The sequence below is a fragment of the Xylocopa sonorina genome, chromosome 7, assembly GCF_050948175.1.
Source record: "Xylocopa sonorina isolate GNS202 chromosome 7, iyXylSono1_principal, whole genome shotgun sequence".
NCBI lineage: Eukaryota > Metazoa > Arthropoda > Insecta > Hymenoptera > Apidae > Xylocopa > Xylocopa sonorina.
In genome coordinates, this window is record NC_135199.1 from 8,688,105 (window position 1) to 8,700,181 (window position 12,077).

At 48.5% G+C, this 12,077-nt stretch overlaps 1 protein-coding gene across 5 annotated transcripts in view; it reads left to right on the top strand.

Annotated features, from left to right (window-relative positions):
* The first annotated feature begins 2,460 nt into the window (after nt 1-2,460).
* Nucleotides 2,461-12,077, top strand: part of LOC143425637 (uncharacterized) — a 121,959-nt gene continuing 112,342 nt past the window's right edge. For 2 of the 5 annotated variants that reach the window (XM_076898598.1, XM_076898599.1), the window contains exon 1: nt 2,461-2,684. The gene's annotated coding sequence lies outside the window, so the exon portion shown is untranslated. The remainder of the gene's footprint in view (nt 2,685-12,077) is intronic. The other 3 variants (XM_076898594.1, XM_076898597.1, XM_076898596.1) reach the window with 2 other exon arrangements.

A 12,077-nucleotide genomic window follows, 5' to 3' on the forward strand; every position in this document is an offset into this window, starting at 1 on the left:
GTTAGAATTTCTACAAATGCTCAGCATCCGTTCTCCGTTACGAGGATCGGGAACGATCGCAGAATCTCTCAGCTTGTTCTTAGTTATCGCCAAGCTGTCTGTCGAACTGGTTTCACGCAGTTTTCAGACCGCATAATTGCAGCACGCATCTCAGGTGGTCTTAATAAATGGCTACCGTAATAAATGGTCGCGTGTAAAAGAAAATCTTCCGTAACGATGGTTATTTTTCCCTCCAAAAAAAAAGGCCGCGTCTCTACAAGAATCACGGTACGCCTAATAATTGCACAATATCATTTTTGTTTCCAGGCTCGAGTAGCACAGTGCCGCCTCGCTGTCGTTTATGCGAACCGGATTAATCGTCCGCTTTATGCGGCTGCACACGATTTACTGTTAAACGATCGCCATATTTTCCGCCGCGTAAAGATTCACTTTTTAACCCAGCGTTGCGGCTTCCGGTGGGACGTGCCTCGAATGCGTTGCCGCGAATGCCGGACGATTAATTCGATGCGACAAAAGAACTCTCTTTCATCCCTTTGCCAAAAATGGAATCTCAGCGAGAGGAACGTATTTGTGTCGAGTGTCGAGGAAATTCGAATAGAAAAAATTCTAAATCACTCACCTTCTTTTTTTTATTTCCTATTCTATGCTTCCATTGTTTCTTTCAAATATTTCCTTTCGGATAAATTCGACACGTAGATGAAACGTGACTTTGTTTGAACAAAATTGTTTGTAAAATTATGATGCGGAAGAATAGAAGAGTTTCTATTTTTTTTCGCAAAAAGTAGGTTAACTGGACGGAGTAATTGAATTCCGTTCAAATGAACGGCACAAAGGGTCGCATGGTAACCAAATTTTTGTCGCCACCATCCAATAGTGATCCCGTAGTGGTTCTATAAACTGTTTACAAGCGCAGCGAAACACCCGCAGGTTCATTAAATAAGCGAATAAAATTTGCATTCGTGCAGCGGCTCGCGAGACAAAAATGCTTCCCTTTAAACTTTCCTGCTGGAAAAGCGTACTAAAAGTCAGCCTCTTTTAACTGAAAAAATATACAGCTACGAATAAAAACGATCGCTTTGAATTTCAACAAAATCGTAAAAGACAACAGGCCTTCGAAGTCGTCTAAACTTCTTTCATCAAATGATTTTTCAATCTTTTTCCATGCCTCTAGTAGAAAAAACCGTGACCTTTCATCGCGTTAAAAATTGCCAGCAACGGGGTGCAAATATTTACATTGTGTTCTCGTTACGCAAGAAAGTGGGAAAAACATAATCCCCATCAATTCTCGGTGGAAAACATCGCAGACAGCGATGAGGTCGGGTTTTGCAGCATTTTTTCCCGCGTAGCCCACATTCGCATAGCCGCTGGTACCGCGGGGGTTGAATCCTTGGCGCAGCGTGCGTCACTGGCATTGGATTCGACGCGAGAAACTTCCTCGACTAATCCGCGGTCAGGCTTTGCCTGCGCTCGTCCCTGTGAAACGCGTGTAACGGGTTCCGAAGGGAAGGAAGCCCTACTGTTTTCGTCGGGGTTCGTCGGTGTTTGGCCGCGTCCAGTGGTGGAGGCTCGAGAAAATGCCCAGCGAACCGACCAAAACACGCGTGCGGCGTCGTGGACGTAACGACCCAGTTTATGCCTGCGATTCAGTCGCGCGAAAGACGGGAACAGTCCGTCGCCGCTGGTGGGAACGGGACGGAGATGAAAGAAAGGAACCAACGCAGGGGAACCGTTCGCGAACAAGGACACCGCGCCTGGATCAGGGTTGAGAAACGGGGATAGAAATAGAGAAAGGACGCGTACGAGAGGAGGACGAGACGATAGTGGGAGTAGGAACGAAATCGTTTGAAGCGGAACACCCGTAGGACAGCTGAGATCTGGGATGAAGGTAGAAGAGGGTCGGAATTGGTAGTCGATGGTAGGGAGAGCAGGTTGGTAGGGGTAGAATCAGGCATGGTTAAACAGAGATGAAACGAGAAGCGGCAGTGGTGGGGATAGGGACTCGGTAGCAGCGGGGGGTGGCCGGTGGTGGGGGCAATAAACACGCCGGCGCCTCAGTATCCTCGCGTCTATCGAGGGAGTCGGTTCGTGACGAGCTCGAGCTCCCCTCCCGCCGCGGAACGAAACCTCGACCGGGACGATTCGCAGCCTGAGTGAACTCAGTTCGCCTCGCGGAAACCTCGACCGTGTTTCCACCGTCCGTTTCGTACCCGAACGGCTACGAGTTGGTTCGCGTCGCGATGTTAACAGCACCGCGTTCCTTCGACGGCGAGGGCTAGCCTTGCCCTTGAAACGACAGCCGGAGTTTCGAGTGGCCGACACACGGCGTATCGCGCACGACGACGTTCCGCCAGCTGTGCTCCGAAACCGCGGCCGCCCGCGTGTGTGTTGTGTTTGACGTTTTCTTTTCTTTTTTTTTTCCCCTCGTTTTACCAGTTGACGCGCGAGTCCTTTCCCTCTGCGCGACCTCACCCGTTCCGCATCGCGCGCGTCCTCCGTGGTACGAAAGAAGACGTGTGTCACCCTCGCGTTGTTTCGGTTCTGTTTGGTGGTTATTGGTGAGAACCCATCGGGGACGATAGGAACAAAGGGACGGAACCAGCGGCTGTGAAAGAGCAACGGAGACGGACTGAGTGGGAGAGAGAGATATCGTGGTGTATCGATCGAGAGCGGAGCACGCAGTTGACGTAAGTCGATGAATTTTGCCCTTTTCGAGTAATAAAGAGCCATTGGTCCAGGTGTGGCGAACGTACGCGTGTATGCGCGTTACACGCACGGGTTCGTCTCTCCTCGGAAGCGTATATTATATTTTACGTAAGTCACGTAGCCGTGCGAGCGCGGTGAACTGGTTTTCATCTCTCCCTTGCCCTGTCGTCTTTCGAGAGCTCGAAATAGTCCGACGCCAGAGAGAGAAGTTCACTGCCTTCGCTCGATTGTGTCATCGAGGTTAGACGAAAACGCGATCCCTCGATCGGAAGGGACGCGCGCGATTCTCTCCAACCCCCGAAGCGTACGCGCGCGCGTTTACCTGCGATTTTCTTCGCTGTTTTGCTATTTTCTTTTCTTTTTTTTTTTGCGTAACGCTCTCGCGACCGACTCGAGCGTTTTCTCACGTGGCTTTCGATTCTCCGAGCGATAAAGTCTTGCGTAGAACAATACGCTCTCATGTTTTTTCATTCGACTTCCTGCTGTCGATCGTATCAAGCGAGAAGAGTGATATTATATACGAGCTTGGTTTTAAGTAATTTCGGGCTATCTGGGAGAATCGCGAATAGGTTTGCGAAAAAGTATCCCCGGGAAGGGAAACTTTGAATACCAGGTTTGGGAACGCTGTCTCCGTGTTAAATAGACGAAACGCGCACGATTCCTCCCCGCCTCGGTCCAGATGGTCTATTCACATAACACTCCATTCAACTTCTTTACAAACGGCTACCATGTTCCCCCTCGACGAGGCTTCCATTAAACTTTGGGAAATTTCCGAAAAGTTTATCCCTCTTAATAGGGCTTTGGCAACTTTGTTCGGGTAAGTGTCCTTTCGTTCGATCGTTTTATCATTGGAACTTCTAATCGTTCTTTAATATTCAACCTTAACGGTGTTACGCGTAATTGCATGGTAGAAAGTCGCGTGGAAAGGTCACGTATCCGCTCGCGAGCGAGTCGTCCATGTTGATTCCTTGTATTCCATGATAGCTGGGAATTCGGAGAAGACGTTGGGAGAATTCTGTTTACGCGAAGCTGCTTGGGTCGATAACTGTTTAACGAAAGGAAGGAAGAAGAAGAAGAAAAAAAAAAAAGAAAATAGTCGCGATGAATCACCATTTGGTGAGGGTCGCCGGTTGTTGTCGTCTTTTGCACTCGATCGATCTCTCGGTTCGGTGCAGCCGTTCGGCTGGACGCAACGTCCGATCGTAAAGTGAATTTATTGTCAACTAATTAGCCGTTCGCCGCGCAGCCGGGCACGTTTTCCCGTTTTAATTCCATCCGCTGTCTTTATCTCGAGCGGTTGAATTGCCGGCGGATATTCGCAGCGAGCACCAAGAAATATGTACGTATACATCGATGATAGGAAACCGTTGACCTTAGCGACGATTAAACGCGATCGGAACGCGAAGCATTTTAATTAACATTCGCTTCCGCGAAGGTCAATCCTCTCTGAGCCGAGGCATTTAATGGTTCGACTTAATTCGAACAAAAGGATTTATCACGCGGCTCTCTTGGTGTAATCTATCCGCGTACAGAACGTTGCCATTATACGCGTATTGTCTGCTACGAAATTAAATCGCGGCGATTTACATTGTTACGATATTATCCACGTGCGTTCGATGTAACGTACGGTCGCGTTAATTGCATGGAAGGGTTAATTATGCTTCCACGAGTGCGAGTGTATTGCACCTTGGAATGAGAAGGGATCGTCGATGGTAAAATCGATTTGTCGATAATGGGCCATCTAACGTGGCTTTACTTATGCCACTTTCTATGAAACATTAAAACGTCAATTGTTCGCGAATGTATGGTAGTTTTTAATTGATCGTACGTTTGGTACATGGCTCGTACTGACCTATATTAATCATTTCGAACCAATTACATGTCGTTAGGAAATTGAACCAGCTGATGAATCATCGCGACGTCAGATTATGTAAGATCTTCGTTATCGACGTGTACTTAAATGATAAATCGATTTCTCTGTTATCCTAGATCGTTATCCGAGAACAGATAGCTGTAATTGTTCGAGGAATTGATGCGAGCTGAGCAAAGGGGAAAATTGCATTGATCGCGACTGAGAAATTTCATTTTTATCGGATTAGCATGGAAATGAATCATTCCGGAGCGTATGCAGAGTACAAATTGTGAACTCTCTCGTATAGTAACCTCGTTAATTAGTCGTTAACTGCAATCAATTCACTGATTATTCCCACATAAATAGTAGATAATGGGGAAGAAAAATATTGTTACACGCGCGGAGCGTTTCACAATTACGATCGCTAACTATTAATTAACCGACAGAATGGGCTTTCTTGATACACAACAAAAGCTGTTGTTCGCACGACTTTTTCCTCTCGATATTTTCACATCGATACCAAGAGTGTAAACAAAGTTAATTAACGAAAACGCACGCTCCCCGTTTAACAATCACCCACGAATTGCCGTCTAATTTAGAAGCGTTACAAAGATCTCGAAAGTTTTACGAAAATTAACACAACAGTTTTCCAGCCGGTCGAACGCGCAGCTTTCGCGTTTCCAAACAATTACTTTTTCAATCTTCCATTGGAAAAAAAAATTCATTTCCACGCTCGCGAACGAAATTAATTTCACCGCGGCGAAGAAAATGAATTTCCATACTTCCAAGCAATTAACCTTCGGATTTCCAAATAATTCCCATTCGCGAACGCCTCGCACACCCGCTCGCCGATTCAATTAAATATCCAATATCCAGAAGCAACCCCAAGCGATAATCGACTGTAGCTCGCCGTTCTCGAAAACACCAGCCGCGATACAATTTTCTCGCGGTAACGAAACGCGCGTCGTGGAGTCGTTTAGAAATTACCAAGGGCCAGGAGGGTATTCCGCAGCCGGAAAATCTTGCCGCGTTAAGACGCCAAGCGGTGGTGATCGACCCGTGGAAAACGCTCGCGTTCCCGGATAATGCGACGCGCCTCGCCAAACGAAGTCCCGCCACTTGGAATAGCTGGACGGGTCCCCTTGGCGGGCGTGTGCGCGTACACCAGGGCTGACCCATACCCCAAGGGGTGTTGGCGGAGCCGTAAGACAGGTAGTGACGTCATGTCGAGCCAGCTGCTTCGCTTTTCAGCTCGCTCGCGGTGCTTCTCTTTTGCGCTGCCTTCGGAGACGCTCCTCGTCCGGGTTAAATGGTCCCTGAAACGTTTCGCCTCGCGGTACCATTGCGAGCGTTCCGACTAATGCTTTGGGACGTGAACGCGGAGGTTTTGTGTTTGCTGTCAATGATGGAATTGTAGACGAAGCATCGAATTTTTAGGCTCGTTTTTCGATCGTGCGATCGTTAGGTTGTACTCGTCGATCCGTTTTTCGAGACCGTTATCGTTTTATTTTCGTTCTTATTTATTATCGGAGGGCTGATTGCTAAGGGCTAGAGCTAGGGTATATTTTCCACGATCGAAGAACACGCAACGTGCCCTCCGCGAACGGAAAACTATCTCCCCGTAGAGTGTAATTACTTCTCTCTACACCGTGATATTTAAGAGGCAAAATAAATCAGCCGAACAGGATCGACTACATCGACCTCGTTCGAGAAAATCGCCGAGCGAATTAGCTCTCCACTTTTCTCCGTGGCAAAAAACGACAGCGAACCTGGCGTTGCCTCGCGAGTCGCCACTAAAAACGAGGGGACGATATATTTCATTACTTTTTGCCGGTGAGCCAACGTACGATTGCTGAACATAATCGATACATTCGTGGAACGTGGATATTTCATGGAAGACGGTTCAATGCAACTCGTCGACGTTGTACGATGCTCTGCGCGACCAGGTGCTCCAATTCGCCACCCTTGCAAATATATTCCCTCGTTCCCCAGACGTCTACCACCCCCTCACCCTATTTATCTCGTTTACCCTGGTTCTGCTAGCTACGTTGTCCCGAATTCGTCGCGAGACCCTGTAAATGGACGAGTAGCGATGTCGTTTCTGGAGAACGCGACGCCTCTCTCCCTGGAATTCCCTCGGAGGAATCTCCTGGGCCCGCGGTCCGCTCGAAACGGCTCCACGGAGAGCCGAAGTCACGTGGAAGACGTTTGACGAGCGTTGACCCTGGCCACTCTCTTCGAGATTTCGTCGTTCTTGATAAACTCGCCTATTTCTCTCTTTTCCTCTTTACCGTCCTCCGAGTTTGTTCTTTTCACGGTGGAGTTACACGGCATCGTCGAGTAGAATTTGTGGCACGCATTTATCGTCAGAAGCGTACGTCCCCGTACCCCACGTTCTCCACACAGACGGGGCGTGGATTGTGCGCGTAAGGTGCACCGTGGCAGGTGATGATTCTTCGGTGAAAAATGGGGGAATATAGGGTTGAGTGGACGTGGAAAGGATCGAGGAAGGAATCGTGGAGTGGTAACCTTCGAGGAGCGAATGCTCGAGCGGTGACGTGTCTGCTCGAACCTGTGGAAAAGGAATTTTCTACCGCGGTTACGTCCCCGTTATCGTTCCCGCTTCGTGGTCCATTAGAATCACAAGAAATTACGGTCGCCTCGATTCACAAATTCCCCCGTCGATATTGATCTTGAATCGCGTCGCGTCCCGTTGTTGTCGCGGTCGTAGAATTTAATTTAGACGGCTCGTTGGGTGCATATGCGCACTCGACCGCTGCCGGGCCCATCGATTTCGCTCAGATTTTCCGCGCAATTGCGCGGCCAGCACGCAACGCGAATTTCGTGAGAAGATCGCATTCGAAGTTTTGTACTTGCCGCATCCTGCTTTCGTGCGATTTACTACTCTATGCGTTCGCTCGGGACATTGTTGCACATGGTGCGCGGTGTCGAGCGTAACCGAATTGCAGATCGATCGATGTTGCCTCGTAAACGCGTTCCGATAGTATCGTCGAGTGTGTACAACGGTTCCCTCTTCGAAACGAATGTACGATAGAATTAAATAAATAACAACTAACCATTAAAAACTCAAAGCGTACGCAGAACGCGTTCTCAAGAAGAATTAACTTGGAATATGAAATTTGAATCTCTACCATCGCGGTGTACCCATTCTAGTCTCGACGCATTGTCCGATCTTCTCAATGACACCCCCGGAAAAAAAAGGACAGAGCCAGCTAACAAGACTCGAAATGGAACTCATTCTTCCCACAGCCGAAGCAACTGTGCTATATATCTTTCTGAAAAAAAGGAGGAATCCAAAGCTCGCTCTCTCGTCTCGTCTCTATCTCGAGACGAACAATACTCGCATTGTGTCCGTTTTTGATCCGTCTCCGCTCGGAGCAAGAAGCCGGGCGTCCTTTACCGCGGCGGTCCGAGCCAGAAGGAGGAACCCGTCGTCGACGTTCGGCGTCCGGACAATTGAAGCTGCGCCGGTGGACAGCGTTCACTGTGGCTCGTCCCCGCGGCGAGGACGTCCCCTTTCGCGTCGTTGACCCTGTGCGCTCGCGGAGCTCGACTGTGCCCCGCGCGATATGCAAACTACCGCTCGCTTACATCAAGTTATTACCCCGCCGCGGCGGAGATCGCGACGGCGGTTGACTGCTCGACCACTTTCCTCCCCTCGCCTTTGTCGTACACGTTGGTACACAGCGTCGAAGCGCTTCCAGGAGTCGCTGGTTGCAGCCTCCACCGCTCGCAGATCTTCATTTTCAGTCTTTCGCGTACGAATACACGATAGAGAGGAAAATACAAAGTTTCTTCTGGAATTTCAAGTCGAAGTTTAATCCTCGAACGAAAGAAACGATCGAAGGAGCGAAGAAGTACGCCCCATCGGGAATTCTCCTGGCGTGAATCGAAAACGGTGGGGTAACGGGCTCCTTTCCGGTCGAGCCCAGGCTGGAATGTTTTTCGCGCATTCCGCGAGTCCCGTGGACGAATTTAATATTGGCACGCGGGAATATGCGAGACCCTTTGTGGAGGGTTATTCGTGGCCGAGGGGACTTCGTTTTTGGATGCGATCATACGATTCACGCGAGTCTGGAGTCTGTTTTCCCTATCGTTGTTACATTTATTATTGCAGATATATATTTGATGAGTAGTTTAATAGATTTTTAAAGCGTGCAGAGACGCGCGAGTCTCTCGATTTTTGTTTCCGCGTTTTTTCCCCAACTCGAGTGCCCTCGTCAATAATTTGGACGGATTCTGGAGCAATTCCATTGACGAGCATCCCCGGTCCGTTTTCGGAAACGAAGAACGCGAGGCATCCGAACGATCCCCGGCCGGAGGGACTTTATTTTTTTCCCTCACGGCTACCAAAGCGGGGGAATTCCACGAGGAGAGCGCGTACCCGTGAAAGTTTTATTCGTCAACGAATACCATTTGTTCTTGCTCGCAATAAAGAGAGCTTGTGAAAATTTCACGGCGTGACGTATGAACGCGATCCCTCGTTCCACGGTTCCACCCCTGTAGAAAGTCGCCGCTGTTTCAACAGCGATATCGGACGCGTGATCGACTTTAAACGCTTCGATTGGATATCTTTTATTCAACTGTTAGAATTATAGACACTTAAATGGAAATTGATTTTCTTTGAATACGAACAGATATCAAAGACACTGGTTTTATGCTTCGAAAAGAGAAATAATGTATATTATTGATTATAAATTGTTTTTAAATACGAATGAAGTCGTTTTTAAAGAGGCAGTCGTTGCATATTGCGCATTAGCCTCAGTGTCTTTCGAGGCCTTTGTCGAAGCTAGCTGCAACAACGATGTTGAAACACTCGTTCGAAGGAAGAATACAGTGCAGCTGGGAGAACCGGCCTGCGAAAGCCTAAAGATCGTCCAGATCTCGCCTCTACTTTCCTGTCCTCGATCGAATCTCGTTGAAACGCGAAAAGTCGTCCAGAAGACAGCGGGAAGAAAGTACGTCCCGTTTGACGGTTGTAATTGATGGATCGTTCGACTTTTACGCGAGTACGCGACGGTGCGCAGTCATTTGTAAAATTTCAGCAAATTCGTTTTCACTTTTGGGAGAACCATTGAAAGCATATTTTTCTAGTGACACTTTTCAAAATGAAGAGTACATTTAATTCAAGTATCGCATACGTAGGAAGTAATAATCGTAGCTATAAAAATAATGGTTAGCGATGATGTTTTATATAAAAAGAATAGGAAAAATGTCCCACCCGTCTGATTGCTTTTTACTTGAGCTCTCAGACTGGCTTTATGCGTCTGTCATCCGCGTTTCGCGTTTGACGAACGTCAGGCGCACTTCCGTTCCGCGATCGAGAGTCCTGTCTAGATACTCGCAGGGCGATTGACCTCGCGAGTAGGAAGAACTATCGTCCCCTGATCTGCTCGCCCTCTCCGCGACTCCAGCAGAATCTCGAAACGACCGGGAGCTTCCCCGCTGCTTTTGTCCCGATCGTACGCGTTTTTGTCGCGAGTACCACCGGCGAGTCATGCATCTATGCAAAGTAGTGGAATCCTTGGTGCCTCGATCGGCAATTTCCCCATGTTTTGCGCAAGGATAACGATTCGAATCGACGAAGAAGGTTGAAACTTTTTCGTAGCCATCCACCGTTTTGTTAACTCTGCCATAATTAGTTGGAGCAGAATAGTAATTGGAAAATCATTTTTTTTGCGCCACAGTATTATCGTTTATAGGACCGATTTACATAAAATTCAGCGTATCGAATAACTTTTCTGACGCCCAACGTTTCTTCCATGATACTTTTCTTCTTATAATCCTAAGACTGGTAAATTTAATTCTCGAACGATAGAGATACGTGGAATTAGTTTTTTTTTTTATTGTATGAGCGACGAGGATGGAACTGTCGCGCCACGAATTGTCATCGATGCGGGTCTGGCTTCATTACTGCAGCGTGTAATCGTTTGAAGTTGATTGATCGATTAGATATATTTAATTAACAGGATGCGTTCCATGTTTGATAAAGTGTGTACACTCGTGGGTGCTTTTTACGGGTAATGAAGATTGTCTAGATGCTAGATTATGTTTGCGCGTTCTATCGCGTCTCACTTTACGAACGGATCAGGTTTAACGCGTTTCGTTTGGTTTCACGATCGTGTCATCGTTGCATCGCACGATTCTCAAGAAACAGAAGTACAAGGTTTGATCCGCGATACAGAAAAATTGTCATCGTCGAGCAACAATCTTTCGTTTAACGATAAATTGGCCACGAAGTAGCGCGATGGCGACGTAAAACGATCGTTTCGATTAATTTATGAGGCAAACAGGGATGTTTGAGAGCGGCGTCGGGGGACGCGAGGGTGCAGCCTGTGTTTTAAAAACCCGGAGGGTCGTTATTAGACGCGCGAGCAGTGTTGACGCAAGCACCGTTGTCGTAACCGATGCGCCACGCAGAGAAATCGAGCTAGGTGCATCCTACACGCCTCTGTGTACAATTTACACAAGTATCCTGTGTGTACGCCGGTCAGGGTTTACCTTTATCATCCATTACCGTGCCCGCGTCGCTCATAGGCGGCCATTATGGATCCCAATCGACGTCCATCGATCGATACACGCGTCTACGAACGTGTCGTTTGTCGGATGAATTTTGAAAGCTTTCGTAATTGGGGTATCCAAATCGAAACTCGACCAATCAGACTTAAAACACATCGAGAGACTCTGCTATTCCCTCGTGACTACAGTGGCCTCGTCGTAACTACGATTTGGTTCGATTTGGAACTAGTAAAATTCCGAGTCCCTCTGCTCGCAGACGCTGAAGAGCAGGATAGCTATTATCGATAACGACGAGCCGCGTCTCCGTGGTCGCGACGACGTGCTCCTCTCTCAAAGGTTTCGTCGCTCCGAGCACCTCTGTCTGCGCTCGCGTCGACTTCCCCTCGGCGCAGGACGAGCCACTCTACATTTAAACGGGCCGCGCACCAACGGCACAATAGGCTTTACGCTAGCAATCAGTATTCCACTTCCGTGACTAGACATCGAGGCGTTCCGCGGGGCTGTCGATCCCTCTCCTTCGATGTCAATAACCCGCGCCACTCGACGGCCTGGCCACCCCCCCGATCACGGACGCGTCGGGCTCCGTGACACGCCTGATCATCGAGGATCGTTACGAATTTCGATTCCAACGGGTAACCGGAGCTCTCGCGTCCTGGACGCGCTCGAGTGGAATTAATTAACCCACGAGCGTCGCGACGGACGTTAGATTTCACCGAGTCGGGGTTGTAAGTTGGCGTCGAACCATTGCTTTTCATCGTACGAGGGTGTTCGCCAGGTTCTCGAGGAATCGTAGCTGTTGCTTTTAACGCGAAGACACGATCAGAATGCAGGAATCATATGCGAGATGAAATTGGCGTTCTTGGTAATTCGAGATCGCTCGAACGTGGGATGCGCGACGACTTGGAGCAGCAGAGTCTCGTTTAAGGGGTTAATCGTTCATCACGCGTGATTAAGTACCGTGCACGTCCGCGTTGGTCGCAGT